This window comes from Thermobia domestica, chromosome 11 (genome assembly GCF_964235325.1).
Source record: "Thermobia domestica chromosome 11, izTheDome1.hap1.1, whole genome shotgun sequence".
Classification (NCBI taxonomy): Eukaryota; Metazoa; Arthropoda; class Insecta; order Zygentoma; family Lepismatidae; genus Thermobia; species Thermobia domestica.
The window spans coordinates 158318153-158335035 of record NC_137464.1 but is presented as its reverse complement, the minus strand read 5'-3'; the positions used below and the strand labels follow the sequence as shown (position 1 = coordinate 158335035).

At 37.4% G+C, this 16883-nt stretch overlaps 1 pseudogene across 4 annotated transcripts in view; it reads right to left on the bottom strand.

Moving 5' to 3' along the window:
• Positions 1 to 264: 264 nt before the first annotated feature.
• LOC145664524 (protein yellow pseudogene) overlaps positions 265 to 16883 on the bottom strand; it is a 199814-nt pseudogene continuing 183195 nt past the window's right edge. For all 4 annotated transcript variants that reach the window (XR_014127456.1, XR_014127455.1, XR_014127457.1 and 1 more), the window contains exon 2: positions 265 to 3090. The product of XR_014127456.1 is annotated as a protein yellow pseudogene, transcript variant X3 (transcript). The remainder of the gene's footprint in view (positions 3091 to 16883) is intronic.

Here is a 16883-nt window from a genome sequence, read left to right as displayed (position 1 = left end):
AAAATCAATTCGAAATAATATCATTCTTCATAGAAAAAAATCGCATAATAAAGGTGATCCAATGTTTAAAGCAAGTGTGGATATACAAGCTCCTTGTAGTAAACTTACTGATATACAATTTTATAGTTTATATATTTTTAAATTCTTAGAGTTAAAAAAAACTTATTCTCAAATACCTAGGTAGAATAATGCACTCATTAATAATAATTAATTATATTTTATTTTACTGAACATAAAATAATATACGTTTTTAACATAGTCATACTTCACAAATTGCCTGTTTTATCTCTTCTTAAAAAATAAACTATTAATTGAGCCTTAATTATATATTTATATATTTTGTACATTAAATAAGTAACTTTGCTAATTTAATATAAAATAATAACAAAGCATTACATCATTGATATTTATTCTATTGTTCTGATTTATATAATGGAATCGGAACATAGAAATTTTATTTTTTTGTATTTTAATACTGCGAATAAGTTTTCCCTATGGAAACTTACACCAGCTAATATTTACGAACATTGCTTTAACTTTTGTTTGGCTAGACTCAATTTAAGTGAAACATCAGATATTTTTCTTGACTTCTCCTTCAACATTATTTAGAATAATAATTTATTATTATTTAATACTCAACAATAATTTTAATAATAGTTAATAAATTAGAGAAATACAAGAATAGGGGATCTTGTGTTCCTTAGTTAAATGTTTGATGGTATTTTAACATCTGTATTTTCTCAAAAAACAAAATTAAAAAATGAGCGTACGAATTATGATTTATATGAGAAAATCACTATTCAACATTCTAAAAAAACAGCATTTTCTTATATTAGGAAAATTGTTTAGATTTCTATCTATTGTCTTCTTTCTCTAAAATTTTAACAATGTTTCTCAGAAGGAGCACTAATCTTAATATTGCCCAACTTTACTTACTTCACATTGTAAATCAACCTCACATTAAAAGAACGAGAAAAGTAGTACATTAAAAACTAGTACGTCAATGTACTAGTGAGACCTCGTACTTTAAGAAAATTTATATAGTTTTTTTTGTCGGATAGTATTTTGTTCTGTATTTGTCCATACTTTATTTTAATTTCAAAATTATTAAGGAAACAATTAATTATTCTGTAACATCGACTGATTAAAACGGTGAAAATTTAAAGACCACCTGCATTTACACTACTTATTTTCTATACAAGAACAACACATTATGAAATTCTATCAATAATTTTATTTTTGAATTACAAGGGAATTGATTTTTTTGTTTTATACGTAGAATAATAATATATGGCTTGCAATTAACCTTGTTTCAAAACAGTGATGGAAGTGCTATAGGTATTACCATAATTGAATTCGAGCTGCTTTTACAGAAATTGAAACAGGACATTAGCATTCAAAATTTACAATAACTTTTACTTCTTCTAATGTTGACTCAACAGTGAGTTGTGGTGACAACTTCGCAACGGACGTAGTGCAATTAACTGTGTATGAAAATTGAATGTGATTCAATAAATGTGGATATGAAGATAGGTACAAAGCTATTCAAATTTGTGCCTAAAAACCTGAAGAGAAACTATTTAGTTATGTCTAAAACCAAAGATGGCTTTAAAAGTTCTAAATATTTGATTCCTAATTATCAATGACACCAGAGGCCAATTAAATATTTCACATAAATTTCCCAGTAATGTTGAATTTAACAACATGTTCTTTTTTCAAATAGACGGAAACCGGCAATATATTTTAGACATTGGGCGATTTGTAAATATTAAACCTAATTGGAGATAAAATATATTAAAAATAGAAAACATCTAAGGAGAAACGATTTACTTCTCATAAATAAAGTTTGCATCGCAAATTGTACCTCGGATAGCTTCAGCAACAGGAACGGTAAGTACTCTAAAGTTAATATCTGTAACATTGTTCATCGTTCGTTGGAAGTATCTCTGAAATCTGTTAGTCAAGACCCAAAGATTTTGGCGTGGCTCATTGTCAATCTTGACACCACCTGGAAATTGGAGTTTTTCTGGGTTCAAATCGATTTCTTGCATATAATAGTTAGAAAATGGATATTTGGTGTTCAAACATGCGATACTAGTTCGAGCCAGCAATCCAAAGAACATTACACCATTTCTGTCCATCGCTGAGGCAGCTGATTGAGCTGGTTTCTCCTCTGAAATACCAAAAGCAAAGTAATTTGTGTTTGCATTGGAAGCGTTCTTTAAAACTCTAGTGGATACCCAGGCTTCCCGTACGCTTGCCAAACTGTGGAAATACAACAGACGTTCTCCATAGTATTCAGGAGTTAAAGCTAAGCCAATTACACCATCTGTTATAGAAAAAGATTCGTCACCAACACGAATTCTCGAGTTAAACGGATCTGGGAAGAAGTAAGGATGATCTACTCGCCATGATATGTTTTCTCGGTAATTGTACACTACTAAACCATAGCCAGAAACATCAGCCAAGTATGCCATCACATTGTCACTGCAGTCTTTATAATCAAGAGCAATAGTTACTAAAAGCGATTGCGTAGGCACAAGATCTTTTTGTGGAACAACATACCTTTTAATTAACAAATCACTGTTGAGATCGAACACTAATATTTGGCCTGGACAAACTGATGTTCTGTTAGTCAAAATGTTTATGGTTCCTGAGTCAACAACCCAGAGTCTTCCACATGAGTCTATTTTCATCCTAAAAACTGATGTAAGGCCGTCACACATAGGCCTATTTAACTTTTGCCACATCCAATTAGGATATGGCGTTAATGTTGGTGAAGAAGTCAATGTACTTGTTTCAAGGAAAGCTGTAGTTAAAGTTGCAGGAATTCCTGGTCGCCATCTTGGAAAAGAGATAAAAATTCGATTTTTCCACACATCTACGTCTAAGGGCAGGCTGTTACCAGGAATAAATGCCCCAGATTTAATGGCATTCTGTTTGGCTTCTGGGCTTGGAAAAGTGAAGTCTATGGAAGTCCAGCTAAAGATTTCCTTCATTGGTGTGCTAGCCAGCGACATTACCATGAGGAACTGAATCACAAATAATGACCTTGAGATACCCATTGCTGTGGAAATATGCTGTGTATACCTACAATAAAAGAAATAAAGCAAGTTATTACTGTTAAGATATACTGAAAAATACACGTAATTCAAAATGAAAATTAGACCTATTTTTTACACCTGAAGATTACCACAAAAAGTGGAGAATGTAAGATTATTGTGTATAAAATTTTAAGTGCATTTCATCCAGTAGTCCACTAATGTATTTGATTTTGAACGAAAATAAACAGAAAAACGTAGGAAGTTCTTGCAATATAACATATCTATCATTACCCATCATTGGATATAGAGCAAATCGTACTTTCAATCTAAATATTAGTTGTACTGTGACCAAACTAATTCGACTTCTATAGGCAATTCAAATTTTGTTTCACGATGTCTTTTAGTAAGTGACTGTACATTAGGATGGGCCAAATTTCAACTTTTTTCGAAAATCGGTTCGGCGAAGCGGTTAAGGGTATCTTTTAGTGGGCAAAGTATGCCAGATTTTTTCAGAATATTTAGTCAACGCTTTCATGTACCGCATCGAGGCTTTATGGAAAATGTATGCAACACGCAATACAAGGAATTACGTTTTTGGCTATGTAAAATACATATATTCTCGTATTTTTTAAAGATTAGAGACAGCTTGAACTATACCTAATTGACCTTCTCAAAACCCACTTATGTGCAGCTCTTCCCTTAAATTGGCCAAATTTCAACGCTTAAGGCAAGAATGTTGCGTTTCTTATATGTATAAACAAATAATGGATTTATATTTTTTAGCCCAAGAGTACAGTTTATTTATTGCTGTAATGCAATTCATTATCAACATTCTCAATCATTAACCCAGAACTCACCACGAGGAGGTGACTGCACTTCGAGTTCCGCCCAGCCTTAGTTCCGGCCTACTGCTCTGTTTAATTTTCTACGATGGCCATTCTTGCTTGAGTTGTCAGTTACTTGCTTTACTTTTCTAGATGGCATAGTATTTTCTCGATCCGAATGTTGGAAATTCCTTACTAGAAAGCAAGGCACAGCGTATGAATCCCTCGCGACTTGACGGCCTACACACGGATTGAAAAGCTTGCGTCATCAATCGCACCATTTGTTCTACTGACTGGGTATGGCACGGAAACGCAGTAATTTAATTTCCGGGCATTGCAGCTGACTTAATATTTTCTTCAATCTCATCGTCGGAGAGCATCTTTGTGAGTGGAGGTTCTGTGGGGGACAAGGTCAGCACCTCTACAATGTCGTAGTAATCGTCCGCGTTAAAATTTATTTTAGGAAGTGTGAATTCTCAGAAAATACAGGGAATATTATCTGCTTAAGATCCGTGGGTTGAAATTGGGCTAGTCGTCCGAAATTCCATAAATGCCGCGGTCTTTCACAGCACAAGGGCTTTGCTGGATGTAAAACAGACCCGGGGGTACACCATAATAATGTATTGTACAAGACACACCAATGTCTCGCAAGGTCTCGCTTTGCTAATTACAAACGAAAAATACGACATGCCGTGTTGAGCCAACATGACTGGACCACTGGATCGGGTTTCTTGTTCAGCAAGTTTGAAGAACAGTATCCTGAGTGAATTGCTCTGCACATTGCTAGTAAACATTGTTGGTCCGCACTTAAGGCTTCAACTTTTGCGAATTCATCCAACCAGTCAAGAATTATTGCTTGGTATTTTACCAATGGTGCTTCCATGCAACTGTCGAAACTTTCTTCCGATGGGTCCCGAAAGTGCTTTTGGGCCCGATGTTTCCCATCGAGGTGTCTTATTAAGTAACGAAGACGTAGTTCATTAGCGTTAAGAAAGCAAACGATCCATTGAAGTTCTCTATTTAGTTATTTTTTTCAAATAATGTAGAGCCCCGTTAAATATCTCCGTGTTGATTGGTGTACCGTCACAGCCAGCTGCTTACAAACGTTGACAGATCAGTTCCGTTTACATCCAGAAATTCGTACACGGGTGCGGTGATGTCCTTTCCAGTACCAGACTTCGGCACGACGTGGCCCAAATATGTTGAACCTTGTTCTTCCACTATCGTTAAATGTTTTTCGATTTGCGGTCGATGCCAATGTTTTCCTTTTTTTCGCTTCCGTTAGGGTCTGGTCTTTTCTTCCATCGAAAAAGACTCTTCTATCAAATTTTTCGGCTATGTCATCATTTTCTTGAACAGCTGCTGTGAATTTTCTCTTTTCCCTTCTAATCTAATTTTTATCAATAATGAAGTCTTTGCAAGGCTTCCGTCGAAATGATGCCTGCATCTTGAAGTGCTGCACTAGCGATTAGTGCAACTTCCCGGAAAAGAAATAACTGTGTTCCCATGCCATACCCAAGCAGTAGAACAAATGGTACGTTTGGTGACGCAAGCTTCTCAATCCGTGTGTGGGCCGTCAAGTCGCGAGGGATTCGTACGCTGTGGTTTGCTTTCTAGTAAAGAAATGTCAACATTCGGATAAAAAAAAATACAATGCCATCTAGAAAAGTAAAGCAAAATGAGGACCCAAGCAAGTAAGGCGATGACAGAAAATTAAACAGGGCAGGAGGGCGAAACTAAGGCTGGGTGGAACTTGTAATGAGTTCTGGGTTATTTTGGCCAAATAATAAATGATCGAGAATGTTGATAATGAATTGCATTACAGAAATAAATAAATAAATAAACTCTACTCTTAGGTTAAAAAATAAATCATTTTTTACATACATGTAAAAAAACGCAACATTCTTGCCTTAAACGTCAAAATTTGGCCAATTTAAGCGAAGAGCTGCACATAAGGGGGCTTTGAGAAGGTGAATCATGTATAGTTCAGGCTGTCCCTACGGATGAATAAAAATAAAAAAAAAAAGAGAATATATGTATACCGTGTATTGTGTGTTGCGGAACATGAAGGCGTGGCACACTTTGCGCACTAAAAGACAGCCTTTGACTGCTTCGCCGAACCGATTTTCGAAAAAGTTGAAATTCGGCCCACCCTACTGTACATGCATTTTTTTTTGTTTACGACCTCTTTCTACAACGAAATGGTCGATTTCCTGACTACAATATGTTAGTTTATGTTAATTGCGAAGCAAATTTACAGTACAATTCCAAGTGAAAAAATATGGGAATATATTAACAACACCAAGGTACACTTTATAACACAAAATAAAAAGTTCGTCAACATAAATTCGGAATTGAGGACTTCAAGAACTGTAAGAAGAACATAAAATAATTTAAAAAGTAATTGAGCTTGAAAATGATGTGTTATATCAAAAGTGATGTAGAACTTACACAGCAACCTGCATAATTCTATCAAAATATTCATGTTTCAAAATGATGAACTGCTTATATATACAACAGATGTTATAAGGAGATTCTTAGTATTGGGCAGAGTATTCGTATGAAAATAAAGTTGGACGAATTTTTATTTTGGTATATTAGAGGGTTAGAGAAGGCATTTTTTTTTAATCATATGAAATTCTGCCGTTATCATATTAGTATTCTGATACTCTAGTCACACATATTGTACTTGGTTTTGGACTGCACATTAGTAAAAGATATGATATTATCTTCCCATTTCAATATGTAACAAGCTTCTATTACACAATCCGACATTTTCAGATGAAGTTTCTGATAACTTAGATTTTTCTTCTGATTTTATATAATTGGAGAATGCTAATTACAGAAATGAACTTTTTTTTAACGCTAACACGGCAGTTTCTTTTAGAAAAAAAAGAATCGAAACACGGGAAAATTACGAAATTTGTGTACTTTTTTTTTTTAAATAGACAATTTGAAACTCGAGATAAACAGAATGTTCAGGGTGATTTGAAATGGGAAATTTGCGTAGATTTCTAAAATATAATTACTTTTTCTGTAGCGCACTTACTTTTTATTTATAGTAGTAGTAGTAGTAATACTTTTACACGTACTACACCAAATACGTAAAACACTTGGTAATTACTATAGTAGCAAATATACACTATGTGGTCAAAAGTATCCGGACACCCCAAAAAACATACATTTGCATATTAGGTGCATTGTGCTGCCACATACTGCCAGGTACTCATTATCAGCGACCTCAGTAGTCATTAGACATCGTGAGAAAGCAGAATGGGCAATCCGCGGAACTCACGGACTTCGAACGTGGTCACGTGATTGGGTGTCACTTGTGTCAGAAGTATGTACGCGAGATTTCCACACTCCTAAACATCCCTGGGTCCACTGTGTCTGATGTGATAGTGAGGTGGAAACGTGAAGGAACACGTCCAGCCCAAAAGCGTACAGGCCGGCCTCGTCTGTTGACTGACGGAGACCGCCGACAGTTGAAAAGGGTCGTAAAGTGTAATAGGCAGACATCTATTCAGACCATCACACAGGAATTCCAAACTGCATCAGGATCCACTCCAAGTACTATAACAGTTAGGTGTGAGCTGAGATTTCTTGGTCGAGCGGCTACTCATAAGCCACACATCACGCAGGTAAATGCCAAACGACGCCTTGCTTGGTGTAAGGAGCGTAAACATTGGATGATTGAACAGTGGAAAAACGTTGTGTGGAGTGACGAATCACGGTACACAATGTGGCGATCCGTTGGCAGGGTGTAGGTATGGCGAATGCCCGGTGAACGTAATTTGTCAGCGTGTGTAGTGCCAACAGTAAAATTTGAAGGTGGTGGTGTTATGGTGTGGTCGTGTTTTTCTTGGAGGGGGCTTGCACCCCTTATTGTTTTGCGTGGCACTCTCATAGCGCAGGCCTACATTGATGTTTTAAGCACATTCTTGCTTCCCACTGTTGAAGAGTAATTCGGGGATGGCGATTGCATCTTTCAACACGATCGAGGACCTGTTCATACTGCACGGCCTGTGGCGGAGTGGTTACTGAACCATAACATCCCTGTAATGGACTGGCCTGCACAGAGTCCTGACTTGAACCCTATAGAACACCTTTGGGATGTTTTGGAACGCCGACTTCGTGCCAGGCCTCACCGACCTATATCGATACTTCTCAGTTCAGCACTCCGTAACGAATTGGCTGCCATTCCCCAAGAAACCTTCCAGCACCCGATTGAAAGTATGCCAGTGAGAGTGGAAGCTGCCATCAAGGCTAAGGGTGGGCCAACACCATATTGAATTCCAGCAATACCGATGGAGGGCGCCACAAACTTGTAAGTCATTTTCAGCCAGATGTCCGGATACTTTTGATCACATAATGTACATATAGCATAGATGCATAGATGAAAATAGTTCAGTGGTTTACAGGGTGTAACAAAAAGGTATGGCAAAATTTCAGGGGTGGAATCCTTATGGGTAGACAAGCAAAAAAGTTCATATGGCCTTATGTCGGGAAATGCATCGTTACAGAGTTACAGCCATTGAGTTACCTGACGTGAAATAGTCACATTCTGGTCGACTCTCAATGTGATTCAATTTAAACCTCAATAACTCAGCCTCTGATTAAGCTACGAAGATAATTTTGGTGTCAATATGTTCCAGAAGGACGAAGCTTTTCGCTGGTATGCATTTTAGGAATGTGAGGGGTAACACGGCGGACAGGGGAGGGTAAAGTAGGTACTTTTTAGCTTTTTTACATCAGAATTTTGGGGATAGCATTCCATCTCCCTTGCTGGTACACTCCTAAAACTTGGTATGTGAATCAATGAAGTAGTCCACTATATAGAACACATAAAGTAAATTGGAACTATGTTCAGCGAAACAACTGTACTGTATCACTCTTTATTAAGTTTACTGAGGAAGTTAACTTAATATAGGGTTATTAATGAAATATAAACGAAACAGATTTTCTTTAGGAAAAATATACTAGTTTTCGATTTTCATTATTTAATAAAGTAGTCTTATATTTCAATATTTGTAAGAAGAACATTCGGAATCACTTGGAAAATCTCGTTAAAATTTTAAAATTTGCTGCCCATACACTGAATGATGTAGCATGTAGTTTACTGTACATAGTGGCGTATTTACGATTTTGTTTCGGGAGGGGCTTTGCTAAATTTCGGAGGGGACTTTGCATAAAAATGTGAAAATTCTGCAAGATATTTCATATACTTTACTATAGTAAGTAAGATTTCGGGGAGGGCTTAAGCCCGGAAGCACCCCCTAAATACGCCACTGACTGTACATAAGATTAAACCGAATTAATAAAGAAAAAGAAAAAAGAAAACCTTTAGTCATATGTGACTAATCAAACGTGTCAATTCGTTGGAAACTGTTAATTTATTGTAAACTTGTTAGTGAGATATTTATTTATGAAATTTGAACTAAATCACATAAGCCATATTTGAGCAAAGCTTTCGAGCAAAAATAACATATACACCATAACTGAAGATTGGCCCTAACCAAAGAATCCGTGTACTTAAAAAGTGCTCTTAAAATTATAATTTCATAATAAAACATTCTGATTGTGATTCTTATAGACACTGAAAGCTGAATTAAAATATCTGTTTAGTTTTTTTGTGCACCTGGGGTAGTTTAAAACTAATCAGATATTTGATTTTTTAAACATTTTATAATCCTAGATATTGTGCTCGACATTCTAGACATTAGGAAAATACGTATATTAGCAACAATAAATAAATAAATTGCTTCCTCAAATTATGTTTATTCGAATGTTGTTTAAAAATAGCTCCTTCCCTAATATAATGAATTGGTTTGGGCATTTAACTTAAGTATATCCAATGAATTAATGATATAGCTGTGAATAGTTAAATTGTAATCAATTTGTTGAATTATATTCTGGGCAAGTAAGATTGTGTATTGGACTATTTACAATTGAGATTGAGTGTCTAGTGTTGTTAATGTCGCAAAGTTGTCTAAAGAGTTGGCATGGTTAGATATCCGTTAATCTCGGAAAATTATATTTTAAACAAGAAAAGATTCGGGCTCTTAGATATTTCGTATAAAGCGATCAAGCTTGAAAAATCAAGTCGTTGCAACTTGTGCTTACACGTTAAAAGAAAAAAAAAAAACGTTAAGGTCAACAGATGGTGCTATGATTGGGTTGGGGAGTAGCGTAGAGTTGAAAGAACTAATGAAAATTTCCTGATCTAATTTAACATAGCAAGTGAATTGTAACTTAATCGGTCAATTAAGTGAAAATTCAACGTTAATATTGCAAGAGCTATTGACATATAGTGTTTTTAATTGTTATATTATCAATAGAGAAGCTATGCTTAATTTCGGCTCATAAATTTGAGGACATGTCGCAAAGTTAAAATTGTAAGTCTACCTAACGATGTCGATCAGAGAAAAAATCTAAGCATAAGAACTTTTCTCTCGATAGTCTGAAACACCTGCCAATTGTTCAAAAAGCCTAGGAAGAGTTTCGGGACCCAAATCGCCACAGTGGCCTATGAAAGAAGCGTTGTTAGGTCAGCTCAGTAAATAACGATAAGGAAAAGGTCAAAGTTTTAGTACTTTTTTGTCTATACTAAAGTCAATAAAAATTCTTATACCAATTTGTCGGTACCACTTGTCGATAATCATAGCTACGAGATATCGCGATCTTAGATTTCAATAAAGCTAATTATTTGTTCGAATTTTTAGAGAAAGAAATTAAATTATTTCAAATTCATAAACCGCTATATAAATGAGATATTGTAAAGGCAAGTTCAAATTTTTAGAAAGTATATAGAACACTGGGGAACCTGAAGCTTCCAGATGTCATAATTGTAAAAGAGCCCCAGCTTCTGATGTCTGTGTTTATGGAGTTGAAGCATAAACTTCTTTTTTCAGTATTGTGAATGGTGAGTTGAAGTAGAACATGAGACTAAAAAACAGAATCCGGACAATACAACAAAAGGCTAAAACAAATTTATGATTATAGTGAACCCAAATTGGGAGGATTAGATGATTTAGGAATACTAGACATGAATAATTTTTGCATGATGGAATGAAGCACAATCTAACAGGTATCAAGGATTTAAGAAAAAATAAATGAATTGACGAATAAAGTAATGATGCTTGTGACTAGAGAATTCCGTATGGTAAATCAGATACTGTTGGGAAAAAAAGGAGTAATGGGATGTTAATCGAGTTAGTAAGATATGTGACTCAAAATGCCTAAAAATCATTAAAAAAATATTAACCAAATCGAAAAAGTCACTGCCTGAAAAGGGAACTTGAGCAAGTGGGCAGAATATAGAACCTGGAATTTGGGAATAAGTGGAGTCCTATGGTGTAAAATATGAACCCAGAGAATGTTTCGGAGGAAAAGAAAGTGTATAATGGGTGATGGAGTAAGGCTTTAAGCAAATTGGCATGTTACGAAGTAATTTTAGAAGAGGAAATACAGTGATGGATTTAGTACGTAAAAACTGGGTGGCCAGCCAGAACCCAGGCTATGATAGGCATATCATGAGATTACTATAAACTTTCAAAAATATGTAAATGATAGCTTAAATTGTTTTTGTCACTTAAAAAACTGGGGGGTAGGCCCCCTCGGCCCCGGGCTAGATCCGCCACTGAGGAAACAAATTCAACGACAACTTGTAGAGATAGTTATAAGGAAATGAAGACTTCCTATATAGACTTACCGAACATTGTTAGGGTAATCAAATCAAAGAGGCTCAAGTGGGCAGGTCATGCAGCCAGAATAGAAGAAAGTAGGAACGTTTTCAAAGTCTTAACTGGAAAACCAATCGGAAAACAACGATTAGGAAGAGAAAATATTAAGATGCATCTCGCGGAAATAGGAATACAAAGTGGAAACTGAATTCAGTTGGCTAGGGACAGAAGTCAGTGGAGAGCATTGAATCTCAGGGTTCCATAGGCCATAGAGCTAGCTAGCTAGTTATATAGATTATACTCAATTTTTTACTTGACTCCATATACTCAATTTTTACTTGAACAAAATAAAAGATGGTCAAGAGTGTCAGATTCTTGTTCGTCTGATAGATTTATGTACCTCCCCTCTCCAAAAAAAGTTGATTTTTTCTGTGAACAGGTAAGGGAGAACGCTTAATAATCACCGTATATTTTCAGCGTATTTACAGGAAACTATATAAATTTTCGAGAAAATGTCCTATGCACTAGGGATGAAAATCTGTCGTTCGCAAATGTCTGACATTTTACCTTAAAATTCAACTGATGATTTGAAAATCTTTGAGTTTTACGTCCCACGGTTATGCCGGTGAGGCTAAAGGAGACGGTGATTATGAGAAATGAATGAAATGGTGGAATGAAGAAAGTGGGAGGAAACGGGAGAACCCCGAGAAAACCCACAAGACGGTGTTTGTCCACCACAAACTCCACACGGCGCGAGCTGAGATCGAACCAGGGACCCCAAGCACCGGAGGTGAACGCTCTAATACTGAGCCACCGCGCCCCCACAACTGATGATTTGAGTGCACCCTACAAATCTAACCTTTCAGTGTAAAGATTCCTATGGATAATATTTTTCTTCAATATATCCCGAAATTTATATTATTAATTTGATAGTTTTTCTTGCGTGCACTTTATATCAAGCCCAATTTTATTATATAAAAAATAAAATCAAGGATATTTGGCAACTTCTTGACATGATTTACGGAAGGTAACAAAGAGGTTTGTTTCCGGTAAATTCTCCTCTGCAGTGAAACCAAGCGTTGCTCTGTTCTTCTATCATACAAGAAGAATCCTACAACCATGAAGAAATATGAAATATAAATTCATGGTCATATTTAATAACGTAGTTATTTACTGTCTATAATTCACTAAATTGAAATTCATTATTCTCTGTTCTTCGTTATACCTTTATTTTATAATGCATATCGGAAAACTGATAATCGGAAAGTCCACACACACCTATTAGAAAGATAACATATGGGGAAACATGGTTGGAACTGAATAGAGATGAATGTTAATTGTTAATTTGTTTCTTCTTTAAATGACTGATTTTAAGATAATTGCAGAAAAATGATCAATGTATCAATAATGTATGACTATTTAGTAAATATAGGCATACACTTAAGTGCTTTTCTATTTGTGCTCCACAATATGGACCATGGGTGATATAATATACTTTAATGCATATATAGCTAACACACGGATATACAGTAGCTATAAAATGATTTAAAAATGTACAGCGCCGAAAGATCAGAGTGCAGATGAACATTTTTAAAATCATTTTTCAACAAGTAATAAAAAGGAGGAAGTTTACAGTCATATGAATGGTGCAAGTGTTTTATTTATAAATATTTATTGTATCTAAACATTAGGTTAGATAATGCCTAGAGTACATATAAACGCTATAGGCATAAACGATCTAAACATTGTAGTACGTTCAATGTTCTATTTGGGATCTAACCGAAACCTTCTGCACGCGCGCTAAAGTACACACTAGAGTTGAGTTGAGTTCAGTTGATTTTAGTTTAACGTCCTTTCTAGCAGCGAGGCTAGTGAAACGGTACCTACTGATTAACATGGAGTCCGAACCACATGAGCTCCCGCCAGGTACACACTAGACTAGAGGAGATGTACCTATTTATCCTCTCTCTCTCTCTCTCTCTCTCTCTCTCTATATATATATATATATATATATATATATATATCTATATATAGGGTGATTCAATAAGAACGTACCAGGCCTATATCGCAGCTAATACTGCACGTAGAGCCTTCAAACAAGAAAATTGCATTACCAAATCGTGTGTGTAGAATGTAATAAAAATAGCAGCGAGACCAGTGGCGTCTCGTGAATACCTCCAACGGGGAGCAACTTCAAAATTTGAAATGGAAAGTGGTATAACTGTTGGAATCATTCGAAAGGACATTAAATGTCATGCTACTTTTAGAGGACAAACTTTGTCATATCCTTTCCCATTTAGCCGCTAGAGGTGTTGTTACAGACTTGTATCTGACTACCCGTAGGAGGACTTTATCTCAGCTAATAATGCACATAGAGCCGTCAAACAAACAATTGAACTACCAAATCGTATGTTTAGAATGCAATAAACATAGTAGTGACACCAGTGGCGTATCGTGAATATCTCCAACGGGGGAACTTCAAAATTTGAAATTTAAACAAGGGTTGGTTGTGCCTCCATTGAAACAAGCGCACAATGGGAGAAACGTCGAGAGGAAACTCATTGGCATATTTCTTCCTCTGTGGAAGAAACACGATCGCATTACGAGGTCAAAGTCAGATGATGCGAGGGTTTCTGCATGCGGAACCAAAGGGAAGAGTAAATACTGATCTGAAACGAACGGGACGTACAATTGTACATACGCGGAATCACACTGTGAAGTGGCGACAACAATGGCGTCAGCAAGAGACCACGACGAGGGGAGGATACATACTGTAACAGTAAGCAGAGGTACATTTGCTGCTGTTGAATGAAGCTCTAAATAGGGAACCAGTGACATACGCAATATTTGAAGAGAGTGGTTTCCGTATGGCTTCGACAGAAGCACAGTCGATGGGAAGAACTATGGTGAGGGACAATGTACGATGCTATAACAAAACGGAAGAAGAAACTATTGGTTGCCATGAAGAAAGACGAACCGAATGTGCTGTTGCCAAAGCATGGAACAAAACATGGGGACAGAAAGCTGAGGCGTTGGAATCAAGCCATTGGAGAAAGATGAATAAAGAGCTAAAGAATCAGCTTACCTTCTGCGGAGTGTAGTCGACGCCCCCTGGCTTTCACAAATGTTCAAAGTGATGTCCCCGAACAGCAATACAGCGATTTATTCGCTGTACGTAATTATGAGCAACAGCTTCCAACTCGGCCACGTTGATGGTCCGGAATGCGGTTGTAATGCGGTCTTGCATGTTGCGAATTGTAGTTGGTCGGTTGACAAACACAAGATCCTTAATTTGACCCCAGAAAAAATAGCCCATACAAGTAAAGTCGGGCGATCGCGGAGGAAACTGTGGATTGGAACCTCTTTCGATCCAGCGTTGCGGAAATAGAACATTTGGCTCTTCCCTACACATGGTAGCATTGTGGGCTGGACAGCCATATAATTGAAACCACAGCGTCTGACGTATATGGAGCGGTACGTTTTCCAATAGTGATAGTGGATGGTGTCGCAAGAAATCACGAAACCTTGCACCTGTTGAATGAGCAACAAAAAAACATGGCCCAATGACCTGAGTCCCTACAATGCCACCCCACACATTAATGCGCCATCGGTGTTGCCGATTGACTTCTCTCATCCAGTGAGGGTTCTCCTCTGCCCAGTAATGTGCATTGTGGAGATTCACATTGCCATCACTGCAGAATGTCGCTTCATCAGTCCATAAAATGAAGTGATTGAAATTCGGATGTTCTCTCACGCGATTGACCACCCAATTGCAGAACAGAAGCCGTAAATTACGGTCCGCACCACTTAGTTCTTGATGCAGAGAGGGGTGGTACGGGTGAAAATGTGATTTCAAACAGAATACGCAGGACACTACCTTGACTGACACTACGATCTCGTGAGATCTGCCGCGAAGATACATGATGATTTACTGCAATAGCGGCAAGTACATCAATGGTAACGTCTTCATTTTATACGACTCTTCTCCGGACACCATAGCGTCCACGCATGTTACCTGTCTGCCGCAATCGTGCTGCTAATCCCCGCAGCAGATTGTGGGAAATAGCTTGTCGCTGTGGATTACGTTCAGCGTATAACCGAGCTGCAGCCCTATAATTTTCCCGGCATTCCTCTAAAATCATGAGCATTTGGAATACCTCCAAATTCGTACTCCGCATGAATGTTATTTACTACCGACACTTCCTACTACAATCACTCAAACATCAACACAATCAAAGAGGTTTCACTGCTTGTGGAAGTTTCGTATCCGTCCCGTCACGAGCTTGTAATGCACAGGGGTAGTAGAACTCAATGCACGACACCTTGCCCAGTACACAGACAACTTTAACTCACTGCAGAGGTTAATCACTCTCAGACTCTACACGCTTGTGTTACCTGTTTTCTCTACAGCATCGCTCATTCTGCCCTCTGTCTGACATAGCAGCAATCGCCTGTTCGAGGCCGCATAGACTATGTCTTGAGAAGGTTATGTACGTGTTAGCTACTGGATGTACAAGGGTACCACCACACAATCACTGGCAACGATAAATGAGTGTGCTGTTCGAAACAACGACAAACAAGCCCACAACACATGCTCCCGGATTTGGGAGATATTTCATATTGTACGTACGCACTCAAGATACATCGCGCGTCCACGTCATTGTGGGTCTGGGCTACCCTTGGCTTAGGCCCCGAGTTAATCCTGCAAAGGCGTCGGCGGTTGTTTGCCAGGGCATGGTTTGCACGTACCCTCCCGGCATTCACCTTGTTTGACTGCGGACATCCTCGCACCATCTGACTTTCACCTAGAAATGCGACCGTGTTTCTTCCACAGAGGAAGAAATATGCCAACGACTTTCCTATCGACGTTTCTCCCATTGTGCGCTTGTTTCAATGGAGGCACAACCAACCCCTGTTTGCATGTCAAATTTTGCAGATGACCCCGTTGGAGATATTCACGATACGCCACTGGTGTCGCTACTATTTGTATTGCATTTTACACATACGATTTGGTAGTTCAATTGTTTGTTTAACGGCTCTATGTGCATTATTAGCTGAGATAAAGTCCTCCTACGGGTAGTCAGATACAAGTCTGCAACAACGCCTCTAGCGGCTAAATGGGAAAGGAAATGACCAATTTTGTCCTATAAAAGTTGCATGACATTTAATGTCCTTTCGAACGATTTCAACAGTTATACCACTTTTCATTTCAAATTTTGAAGTTGCCCCCCATTGGAGGTATTCACGAGACGCCACCGGTCTCGCTACTATTTTTATTACATTCTACACATACGATTTGGTAATGCAATTTTTTGTTTGAAGGCTCTACGTGC